The 12,753-nt window shown below is 41.5% G+C and overlaps 1 protein-coding gene across 1 annotated transcript in view; it reads right to left on the minus strand.

Moving 5' to 3' along the window:
• cadm1b (cell adhesion molecule 1b) overlaps positions 1–12,753 on the minus strand; it is a 722,615-nt gene that overhangs the window by 135,591 nt on the left and 574,271 nt on the right. The gene's annotated exons all lie outside the window — the stretch shown is intronic.

The raw sequence follows: 12,753 nt of genomic DNA on the forward strand, positions 1-12,753 counted from the left end.
GCGCCCAGCGAACACTGGATCGTGGGCGAAGCCCTTCCTCTCTCTTTCAATAAAACTTGTGGTAAACGTCACGTAATTGGGTCCTGTTTCTGTTCTGGTCCTGACAATTATTGTATTTTTATTATTTTAAGGAGGTTGTGGTACCCTCGAGACCATTTTAAATCACTGTAGATGAGGGCAGGACTTGCGTGTTTGGTTTATATCTATCCAGGGTTGGGTATGGTTACTTTAACTGGATTACTTTCAATTACTTTTGGATGACTCCAATACCAAATATGCTAATAAAAGACAAAAGAAACTAAATATGAATAAAATGACTCAATTTTGTGCAGGCATGGGGAGTAACGGAACACATGGAACGGCAAAAATGTTGTTGACAAGCTGTTTGGATTTATTTTCATTTTGTTTCTGTCGCCTTTTATGTTAGTTTTGCCAGAGAACAAAGAGATCAAAGCCAGGAGAGAAAGCTTACCACGTGTTGTGAGTCATCATTTTATTCATATTTAGTTTCTTTTGTCTTTTATTAGCATATTTGGTATTGGAGTCATCCAAAAGTAATTGAAAGTAATCCAGTTAAAGTAACCCTACCCAACCCTGGGGGTGTCAAACTCATTTTAACTCGGGGGCCACACAATAGAACAAACATTCTTTCGGGGGCCGGACTAATGAGGATGGAAGAATGAAATAGAGAAATGGACGGAAGGAAAGAAAAAAAGAATAAAGGAAGAAAGAAAAGGAACGATGGGAGAGAGAGAAAGAAACAAAGAAAGAACAAAAGAAAGAAAGAAAAAAGGAATGAAAAGGAACGATGGAGAGAAAGAAAGAAACAAAGAAAGAATGAAAAAAAGAAACAAAAAAGGAAATAAAAGGAACAATGGGAGAGAAAGAAAGAAACAAAGAAAGACTGAAAGAAAGAAAGAAAAAAGGAAAGAAAAGGAACGACGGGAGAGAAAGAAAGAAACAAAGAAAGAAAGATAGGAGATTGAGGAGAAAAAAAAAAGAGAGAAAAATAATAGAAAGAGGGAGAGAAAAAGACAGGGTCGGACAAAGAAAGAGAAAAAGAAACAGAGATAAAAGAGAGCAAGAGAGAGAGAGAATTTGAGAAACAAAAGAGATAAAAATGAGAAATAGTGAGAGAGGGGGAAAGAAAGAGAGAGAAAAAGAAATCCAAACAGAAATAGAGAGAGATAAAGAGAGAAGGAATGAAAGAGAGAAGGGGAGAAAGAGGAGGGGGAGAGAGAAAATACAAAGAAAAGGAAAAAAGGAAGAGAGAGCAAAAGAAGGTAAAAAGACACAGAGAACGAGACAAAGAGAAACAAAGAAAGAAAAAGAGGAAGAGCGAGTGAAAGAGAGAGGGATGGAAAGTGAGAGAAAAATGGAGGGAGAGAGAGAGAGTGGGAGAGAGAGAAAAAGAAAAAAAGAAATACAAGTACAGTATTTGTGAGAGGCGCCTGGCTTTGGCAAAATCAAGTGGACATATTTCTAACTGCAGCTCGTTTTTCTCGTGCGCTTCCTTCAGCGTTGTCTCGCGGGCCGTATTCAATCCCATAGCGGGCCTGATCCGGCCCGCGGGCCGCCTGTTTGACACCTGTGACTTAGATGTACACCTAGCAAATGTAAATAGAATATTAGTTTTTTAAAATATTATAAAATATTATTTTAAATGCATCACTGAATCACCACAGGATGCGTGTTGTTCATCCAAAACAGTGGGAGTAGGAGTTTGAATAGAGCATGAAACGTTTTGTATATTGAGTTGTGTTTTAAGAGTCACAATTTACAGAAACAACATGCCCAGCTTTTGTGTGTAAAGGTGCACATTTACCCTTATTCATTCATTTGTATCTTTGCGATTTTCAGATGAAGAATGGCTTTTATAAACACCATAGGCCTGCACGCCATAATATATCTCTCCTTGGCCTCCTTTTTCTCTCTCTCTCTCTCTCTCTCTCTCTCTCTCTCTCTCTCTCTCTCTCTCTCTCTCTCTCTCTCTCTCTCTCTCTCTCTCTCTCTCTTACTCTGTCATGACAGTGATTGAATTACTGTTAGTCTTTTGTTATTTCTCTCTGCTTTTTATCTCACTCTCTTGCATGCTCTCCCTCTTGTGTGCTCTCTCTCTTTCTCTCTCTCTTTTTATCCCTCTCTGATGCTCTCCTTCCCCCTGTCTTTCTCCTGCTCTCTCTTGTGCTCTCTCTTTCTCTCTCTCTCTCTCGTACATGCTCTCTCTCTCTCTCTCTCTCGCTCTCTCTCTCTCTCGCATGCTCACTCTCTCTCTCTCACATGCTCTCTCTCTCTCGCATCTTCTCTTCCCACCTCTCTCACTTGCTTTCTCTATTTATCTTGCTCTCTCACATGCTCTTTTTAGTGCTCTTTCTCATGCTCTCTCTCTTATACTCTCTTTCCCCCTCTCTCTCTCCCTCTCATGATCACTCCCTCTCATGCTCTCTCTCTCTCCCGCCAGTGCCCCTTTCTCTCTATATATCTCTCTCATTCTCTATTCTATCTGTCTTTCAACTCTCTCACTCTATTCCTCACTCAATTTGGCATCCTTTTACTTCCCTCTCTCTTTTTATGTACTCTCTGTTTCTTTCTATCCAAAGTCCTCCTTAACTTTCTCGATCTCGCTCTAACTACTCTCAACTGCTCACTCGCTGTAGATCTCTGCTTATGTATAAGTTAACAGAAATAGGTTCAATTTGTTGAAGTTTTTTTTTGCATCCATTATTTGAAATATGCTGTGTTATCATGTTTTAAAGGTAAAATATAAGTGTTTTTTTTATGACTCGAATATAAAAACGGAAGAAAAAAAAATCCAGGACAATTTCACAGAAAGGAATAAATAGTGATTGGCAAATTGGTTCCGTATCTTGTTTATTTTTGTATAATAGTCCCCCTAAAGTAGTCCCATTTTGGAAAGCTGTCACAGTGTCCCACAGGGATCACTTCTAGGGCCCCTACCATTCAAGGACAATAGCTGCCTTTCATGCTAATTGATTAAAATGTTACTACAACTCCACTTATTTTTTAACCCACTATTTCAAATCTAGCTTTTTTTCAAAACCGGGTGCCTGCAGAGCTCGCCGCAGTGCATAAATAACAGTGTGGACCCCGGGATAAACCCTCATTTTTCCCATCAGAGATGGCAGCTTTGCCAAATTGCATGTCATTTCGTATAGATCTGGGCGAATCAACGCTTCGTGTCCCAGCCGCAACCTGTAAGGTAATTTTTATTTACTCGCAGCAGTGCCGACGTGTTTATTCGCTCCTTTGCGGTGGGGGGGGCGAGACACCTTCGCGACAGGCAGGGTGAGGTACACCATCATTTCTTTTTTTTTTCGGTTTTCAGTCTGACAGCAAACATTGTTAGTGACTTGGGGGTGAGGCGGCCGATCAATCGGGGGCAGTGAAATTTGACACTCTTCAGGAGTAGGCGAACGAAAAGTGAACATTTAAAAATTGGCATTTTCTTAATGCCCCAGTGTGTTTTGTATAGTGACCCCTAGTGGTGTAAAAATATTTGATTTGTTTCGATAAAATTATTGAGGCCAGCACGGCGGGGCAGTGGTTAGCGCTTGTGCGGCACAGTTCATGTCATGGGAACCTCTCGTGGGTTCAAATCCAGCTCCAGACTTCCTGTGCGGAGTTTGTATGTTCTCCCCGTGCTTGCGTGGGTTTCCTCCGGGCACTCCGGTTTCCTCCCACATTCCAAAGACATGCATTTTAGGTGAATTGGCCGGTCCAAATTGTCCCTAGGTGTAAATGAGCGAGTGAGTTGTCTGTCCCCGCAACCAGTTCAGGGTGTCCCCTGCCCACTGCCCGCAGATGGCTGGGATGGGCTCCAGCCCCCCCGCGACCCTACTGAGGATAAGCGGTACGGCTAATGAGATGAGATGAAATGAGAAAATACTATTGATTGGAATAATAAGCAAAAACACATGTAATGGCTCATAAAATTGATTTTTTTGGACTTGTATGTTTAGGAATATTTACCTACCTACCCACCCAGCCACCTACCCACCCACCTACACACCTACCTACCCAGGGTTGGGTAGGGTTACTTTAACTTGATTACTTTCAATTACTTTTGGATTACTCCAATACCAAATATGCTAATAAAAGACAAAATAAACTAAATATGAATAAAATTACTAAATTTTATGCAGGCTTGGGAGTAACGGAATACATGGAACTGCAAAAATGATGTCGGCAAGCTGTTTGGATTTATTTTCATTTTGTTTTTGTCGCATTTTATGTTAGTTTTGCCGGAGATCAAAGAGATCAAAGGCAGGAGAGAAAGCTTACCATGTGTTGTGAGTCATCAATTTATTCATATTTAGTTCATTTTGTCTTTTATTAGCGTATTTGGTATTGGAGTAATCCAAAAGTAATTGAAAGTAATCAAGTTTAAGTAACCCTACCCAACCCAGTACCTACCCACCTACCAACAATGTTCTCGTTTGCCCGCGTCCCTGCTTCCTAGACGCATTATTTTTGCTGGGGACGCATCGTGTCAAATCAACGTGCGTCCCCGGGACGCAACTTTTTTGACACGAAATTGTCATTAGCATTTTTAACAAAGATTTACCGCACTCCAAACTTTTCGTCAGGCAGATCCGCCATTGTTGTTTTGGTCTCGCGGTTCGAGTTTTTGTCTGCACGCCGATCTCCAGTTCGAGTTGTGTAGTGAAAGTCCGTTTCTTTTTAGAGAACCGGCTTTTTCGGCTCAACTCATTAAAGAGAGCCGGCTCTCAATCGGCTCACTTGCTTTGATGCATTATATTACGAATGATTATGTTGTATAAAGAAGTTAAGAAAAAAAGGAAGTATATAAGGAGAAAATGAAAAAAAGACAGGTTTGTAGTGATCCCTTTTCGTCAGTATATTACCAACAATAATTTAATGCAGAAAATGAATTAATAATTTGAATATTATTCTACTTAATTATATTTGGATGTATTTTTTCCTTCTACAGTGAACGTCCAAGCGACTTCATTTTTGAACTTTTATTATCTCATCTCATCTCATCAGCTACACCGCTTATCCTCAGTAGGGTCGCGGGGGTGCTGGAGCCCATCCCAGCAATCATCGGGCAGTGGGCAGGGGACACCCTGAACTGGTTGCCAGCCAATCGCAGGGCACACGGGGACAGCCAACTCACTCACTCATTCACAATTTGGACCGGCCAATTCACATGAAATGTATGTTTTTGGAAAGTGGGAGGAAACCGGAGTGCCCGGAGGAAACCCACGCAAGCACGGGGAGAACATACAAACTCCGCACAGGAAGTCTGGAGCTGGATTTGAACCCACGCAGGAGGTTCCCATGACATGAACTGTGCCGCACATGCGCTAACCACTGCACCGCCGTGCTGCCCCTCTTTTTTTATAATAAACCTCATTCACGTCGAGCAACTCAGTATCTCAAAATGTTCATTAACAATATATATGACATAAGGAAACACATGTACAATATAACATAAATAAACATGTTTGAGAAAAAAAAAAGGATTTTTTTTTGTATTTTGTAAGGGAAAATACGCCAGTTTGTAAGGGCATGGAGCACACAAAATTTTGGGGACCCATAGATCTCTGTTGGGACCCATAGATTTTTGAGCATGCGAGTCGCCGGGACCCATCACTTTTCATAGGTAAAATGAACACTACCAACCGACCCTCTTACCCAACTACTTACCTAAACACCCACCCTCCTACCTACCATCCCACTCACCAACCCACCGACCTTCCACCTACCTTTTGTCATGCCTGGTGGCTCTTTTTTGCCCTTACTTCAACCCAAAATGAACTGCACTCGTGCTGCCTCGATCCATTATCCACAATACTGTATTGCTTGAAAGCTCGGACCCGCATAACCACTTTTCAGTATCCACAGTTGATCATTGCAGACAGCTGGGTCGAGAAAGCAAATGTTTGTCATGCGTGGCAGTTTTTTACATTCTTTCCAACTAAAATGAACTCCACAGGTGCAGCTGAAATCCATTCTCCCCAGTTGTCTATTTCTAGGAGCAGGGACCAGCCGAGCACACTTTTATCTGGCCTTTCGGTTCCTTTCCTTACTGCTGTTATTTACACTTAAACAAACTGCACTCATCCCACTGCAATTCATTATCCCCAATCAATTATTGTTGCCAGCGTAGACCACTGACCCGCAATGAAATGCACAGGTGTAGCTATGATCCATTATCCCTAGTCGACTATCGCTGAGAGCTTAGTCAGAGAAAGCCAATTCGTGTCATGTGTAGTGGTGGCTCTTTATTTCTCTTCTTTACATCTTAAATGAACTTCACCTCTGCGGCCACGATCCATAAACACCGGTTGTCTATTATTGTGAGCGCGGGCTGGCATGGTGCATGTTAAAAATTAAGGTACTACGTCACAGATTTTGCCTATCGTAGAGAGTACTACTCCTCATTAGCCAGACTAAACAAGGAATAACAGTTTAAGAAGGAACAAAATAAAATAAATAAAAAGCGATCTTTTTTGGGAAAAGAATCCAAAATCGAAAAATTTTGTGCAAAACATCAGGCAGATGCATATAATTTTACATTGATCCGAGAATAATTGGTCCTTTTTATATCAGACTTGTATAATTTCTTTATTAATATATTTTGCATGGTCCATTTTTAAAGCCCTTATTTGTCAAGAACCACACAGAATCAGGACCCAATCGCGTGACGTTCTCACACAAGCCTTTTATTTTATGGGAAATGAGGAGTCATGCACGTTAGGCAGCAGTCTGGCGTGAAATGATGGGAAGCCAGAGGCCAACGAGATCGATACCAATTGCCCGAGTTGATATCGGACGGATGGGTTCGATAACGCACTGGACGGGACAGACAGCATAGATAATGAAACAGGATATCGAAAATAAACAGGATAAACTAGATGGGAACGAAAACTGGAGAAAATAATAAACAGGACAAAAATAGACGGAAACAAAACTGGAAACCGAAATCGAACAGGACAAAATAAACCGGAACAATACCGGACAGAAAATACCAACATGCACAGGACCGAGTCGAAACCCACGTCTTGCGGGGCAGAAGTTTGTTGACGGGCTGACAAGGGAAGCGTGAGAGCGCTGAGCTTAAAATAGACAGAAAGCCAACAAAGTCAACAAGCCACAGCTGGCGCCACACGGGCGGGGCCAATTGGGTGCCATGGCATCTGTGACATTATTTAAGAATCTACGGTGTAATAAATATTCAAATATTGGACCAACACAAAGAAAATGATGGTTTATTTGCAAGTGATTTGAGAAAAATAATCTAGCTACATGTTTCCTTTTAAATCAGACTGTTTTAATTTAGCATATGCTCAGGAACATATGGTAACTGTCCCTGAATGGTTTGTGATAATTAGCAAGAAATTGTCTATGATTATTTCCCAAAATTATTATTTATTAGTGAGCACCGTAAATTCCGGACAATAGAGCGCACCTGATTATAAGCCGCACCCACCACATTTTAAGAGGATAACCGCTTTTGTACTTACACAAGCCGCACCTGTATATAAGCCGCATGCGCCCACCTTGGAACATGTAACACAATCACAAAAGTAACCCAAACCCGACTAAAAGTCCCACGATTGTAACTGAATATAAAGTACACCGTCCAAAAACCACAGCCGGCAAAGTATACAGAAAATGATACCGGTACTTAAGGTTTGATGTAGACCTGCAGAGTCCAGGTCCCGTTGAAAGTAATCCAAAGAAAAAAAGTCTATATTTCGAAAGGTGGGAAAAATATATATCCACTATTGTCTGCTGCGTCCAAAAACACGTCTCACCTTTACCCCACTTCCCATCAGCCCCGGTTGTTTTCACCCCTTCTTTTTGATTCCCCCGTGGAAAACATATCAGAATAAGTCTCTAAAATAAATACATTACAAAAATATACAGTTGCAAATACATATTATACATGGTTACACATATTTACATAGAAAGACTGTACACCGAGAGAGTTTTCAAAGCTTTAATAATAATAATATTTTAATCCCAAACCGTGACTGTGACAGGTAGCAACACGCTACTAGCAACACGCTTGCAAAACAGTAAACGAGACTGTTAATAAAATATACCGTACTTGTGAAAATCACGGTTTACGCTAATTTAATTTGTGCACAAGCAAAGAAGTTGCAGTCTTCCTCGGCGCATATATTCCAGCGGTCTAAATCTTACCTTTTGTACTCGAGCGCCGCTGGCGGGCATTAGAAAAATGACATAAATTGGCCGCATCACTGAATAAGCCGCAGGGTTGAACGTTTGGGAAAAAAGTAGCGGCTAATAGTCCGGAATTTACGGTACATTTTTGGGGAATTATTATTTCTTCCTTTGTTTTCTGGGTGGGATACTACCTTTTACATCCTCCTGAAGATTTTAGCAGGTAAGTTTTTTTCACATTACAGCGATGCTATGAAACTCATTCATTAGTCGCACACTTCAGTCTTAGTACCCTTCAAAGGCCACTTAGAAACGGACGGTGGGCCACTAATGGCCCCCAGACCGTAGTATTCTACACCATTGAATCTTGTCAGGAACCCGAGACGTACTTCAGTCACGTCCCGGTAGGCACGCTGAAAAACTCAGAATATAGCGCTCGTTCCAACTACCTCCCACGATGCTCTTAGAAAATCCGGGACAGGACGGCGATGGTCTTTTACGAGCGAAACTTGTGAGCTAACAGCTGCGCCGAAACCGAAACCTTCTCCGTCACCTTGAAGGCTGGCTTCCATCCAGACACAAATGAGTGAAAGAAGCACCGCGAAAAAACAACAACAAAAAAAAAAAACAGCAAAACGAAGAGGAGGCCCATATGCTCATGCATAATCATAACGTTCAATCTCCTAATCTAAGAGATTATCGTAAAATCGAACAGTGACAAGGACACAAAAGTATTCCCATTATGGCCCGGCCAAGAATTATCTTATATGAATCTCGCTCGCTTCCTGAGCTTAATGACTTGCACCAAAGTGGTAAACGTCAAGGACAGATGGAAATCGCGTGCCGCGAAAAAAAAATGGGGCTGGATCGGGGACGGAAGTTTGCCGGCTGTTTACACAGAAATCGTTAACGGAGTTTACATTAATCTGCAAAATGAGTCAAATCGCTAAGTGTTAGCAACTAAAATTGCGCACTGCTCGCACATTCTCAGCGCACAAGAAAATCTAGCCAGCGCACAAAAATCAGGGCTATAAATTACTAATTAAGAAGCGATTTAAGCTTAAATTACAGAGCATTAAGGTATAAATACACGGGTTCCCCTGACGCTGGGCCCTAAATGCGGTATTTTGAAGTCGAGTCGAAGGTGAACGAAGTTGAGTAAAGAGTATGTCGAGAACCGGCTTCTTCGGCTCGGCTCACTAAAAAGGAACCGCTCTTTCGGGTCCTAAACGGCTCTTCAGGTTGTTTTTGCTTCTTTAATCCCAACATGACCAAATATTAAGTAAAATTATACACAAAATGACTTAAAGGAAGGGGGGAATAGAACAAAATAGAAAAAAATACCAAAATGAAAAAGTAGTGAAAAGCTGAGAAAAAAAGAAACAAAAGAAAAAGAAAAAAAGAAGGAAAAATTTAGAAAAAAGCCAGATAAAAAGAAAAGAGAGAATCGAAGGAAAAAAGTAAATAGAGAACAAAAAGAAAAAAGGAACAGCTCGGAAAAAATAAACACAATGAAATTATTTTTAAAGGAATTAAAAAAAAAATTTGAAAAAAACCACAGAAAAAAGAATAAAAAGTTTGTGTTGCTTTCAAATAATTTCCAATTATATCAAGTGAATCTTGCTGCCAACATTTTACTTCCACTAAAAATTGTGATTAAGTACAGTTCTGAAGACTAAATAAGCCCCCAAAAATGTGAATATTATGGGACAAAATATATCAGGAAATAAAAAGAAATAGATATCTTGTGAAAGAAAGAATTGTGAGAACAAACGTATAACCTTTGCAATAATACATGAGTCAATTCATTCAAAAGTAAAATATTTTTTTGCATTGCCCGAAACTCAGCAAAATGTACTGTGATGTCAAGTTTTGGACATGTTTGATAATGAATTATCTTGCCACACTTGGGATTATGGTTGCTCACTGTTGTTTCAAGCGTTGCTCACCGACTTTGTGTGAACGCTCAGACCCGTGGAAAATTAAAGGGAACATTGGACCCCGGGGAGATGAAATAAATCCGTTCTGATGCAGGGATCGAAAAGTAAAATAGCCGTATGGCGGGCAGAGGTGCGCATCGATAACCGATTCCTTGGTATCGGTGGTAAAACTCCATTTCGGTTCCACTATAAATCCCGCCCGGGCTGCGGTGCTAACATAGCAAACGGACGCACCCCAATGTAGGGTCAGGTGACGCCATTCCACGTGCTATTTGTCGCTACTCGACCAATCATATAGGTGTAGATTACAGGGGTGTCAAACTCATTTTAACTCGGGCCAACAAACATTCTGTCGGGGGCCGGACTAGTAGATTAAAGAGAAAGAAAAAGAGAGATAAAGAAATAGGAGAAAGAGGGAGGGAAAAGGAGAGAGGGCAGGACTAAGAAAGAGAGAGAGGGCGTGAGAAACAAAAGAGATAAAAAGAGAAGTCGTGAGAGAGGGGGAAAGAAAGAGAGCGGAAAAAAAAGAAATCATCATCGGGCAGTGGGCAGGGGACACCCTGAACTGGTTGCCAGCCAATCGCAGGGCACACGGGGACAGACAACTCACTCGCACCTAGGGACAATTTGGACCGGCCAATTCACCTGACATGCATGTTTTTGGAATGTGGGAGGAAACCGGAGTGCCCGGAGGAAACCCACGCAAGCACGGGGAGAACATACAAACTCCGCACAGGAAGTCTGGAGCTGGATTTGAACCCGAGCAGGAGGTTCCCAAGACATGAACTGTGCCACACATGCGCTAACCACTGCGCCTATAATTCTGTATAAACTTGTGAAAAAAAAAACGGATTCACTTCATTAGACAAGGGGCTGTAGCTCAGAACATTAGCCACAGGGAGAGACCACCACTTTTAACACTTGGATTCGACAAGAACTTAAGGATGGACCTTAGTAGGCATCTCAAATTCCCACCAGAGATAACTATCACCTCTCTGAGGCCAGATGTCCTCCTAGTGGTCCCCTGCAAACAAGATGGCAACCCTGGGAGAGTTAACCGTCCACCGGGAGGGAAGACCAGAGGCTGCTTATGAAATAAAGAGAGACAAATACACAGAGCTGGTAGCCGAGAGTCGGGCGAAAGCTCTCTACCCTGTGGAGGTGGGCTGCAGAACATCCATCTAACGCCTCAGGAAGATTGGAGTGAGTGGAGTGAAAATGAAGAGGGCAATCAGGAACCTGGCGTAAATAGCTAGCTTCTGGCTGTGGCTGGGAAGAAAGGACAAGTCAAGGTGGAAAGGTCCTAAAGGTGGCTGGAGGGGGGGTCAGGGTGATGTCCCTGCCGTTGCTCCACCACCATCAGATCTTCTGGGGCTAATGGAGTGAAGCATCAATGAAGGGTGGCTCCTGGCTGATGACCCCGCAGTTACCCCTTCCAATAGGCATCAGGCGGAAATGTGATGGAGGTAGTTAGGGAAAAAAAACACTGGACCGTGTGTACAGTAAGAACAAACATCTAGTTGGATCCGCCCATCTCTGTCTGTCCCTCACCCCCTCATACAAGCCTATTATTTGATATTTCAAACAATTTAAAGCGTATCTGCTTTCGTAATGTAGGAGATTTCATGAAAATAAAGGGCTAAGAAGAGGCTTTTAGAACAGGTTCGAATTTATTATCTGAGATTTGGGTTTCCATACATGTCAAAATCCATCGATGTATTCACTCCTGCCTACTAGACTTCAAAATTAACATAAAGGAAACATTTTATTTATATTTGGGGTGGTATGATTCGCGCTGGTTGAGTGGAGTAGCGGGTGGATGCAGGGGTTGAATAATACAGCAGATAAAAATAAAAATGATTCGCGCTGGTTGAGTAGAGTAGCGGGTGGATGCAGGGGTTGAATAATACAGCAGATAAAATAAAAATGATTTTGAAATTATATTTTATAGCCCTAGTTTTCCTTGCTTCAATTGCGTCCTTATTTTAAATAACAGTGGTGTGTTCAGGTGTTCGAGTAAATGTTAGAAAAAAATGATTTTTAGGGTAGAAACGTCTTCTTAGAGTTTAAACTGAGGTACCACCGTATTTATTTGGGCAGTTCCGAAAAATAAACACATAGACATTACACTCACTTCCTCGATTATGTACGAAAAAGAAGGGAAAATCCTTGAAATCTATTTCGATGATATGTTCATCTACCATTAAAAGCGCAGCACATGGCCGACACGCTAGCTTATGGAACAACGGCTGGATTTTTCATAAAGAACCGTTATCACCTTTTGTGGGAAATTAATAAGAAGGTAGCGTTGATTCACGACGGACTGGATCGGGCCCGGCAACAGATTGAATACGGCCCGCGAAACGATGCTGAGAGAAGCACAAGAGGAAAAAGAGCAAACAAATATGGACCTGAAGTTTCAAATACGTTTACTGGGTGTTGCCAATGACAGGCGCCATACCAAAATAATGTATTTATACCTCTCTCTCTCTCTTTCTTTCTCTTTTACTCTTTTTCTTTCGATCTCTATTTCTTTCTTTCTTTCTTTGTCACTCTCTTTTTCCAACTTTTTAAATTTATTTTTATCTGACTTTTCTTATTTTATTTCACTCTCTTTTTCTCTCTTTTCTTTGCT

This window comes from Urocampus carinirostris, chromosome 10, assembly GCF_059441175.1.
Source record: "Urocampus carinirostris isolate Australia breed hairy pipefish chromosome 10, RoL_Ucar_1.0, whole genome shotgun sequence".
Taxonomy (NCBI): domain Eukaryota; kingdom Metazoa; phylum Chordata; class Actinopteri; order Syngnathiformes; family Syngnathidae; genus Urocampus; species Urocampus carinirostris.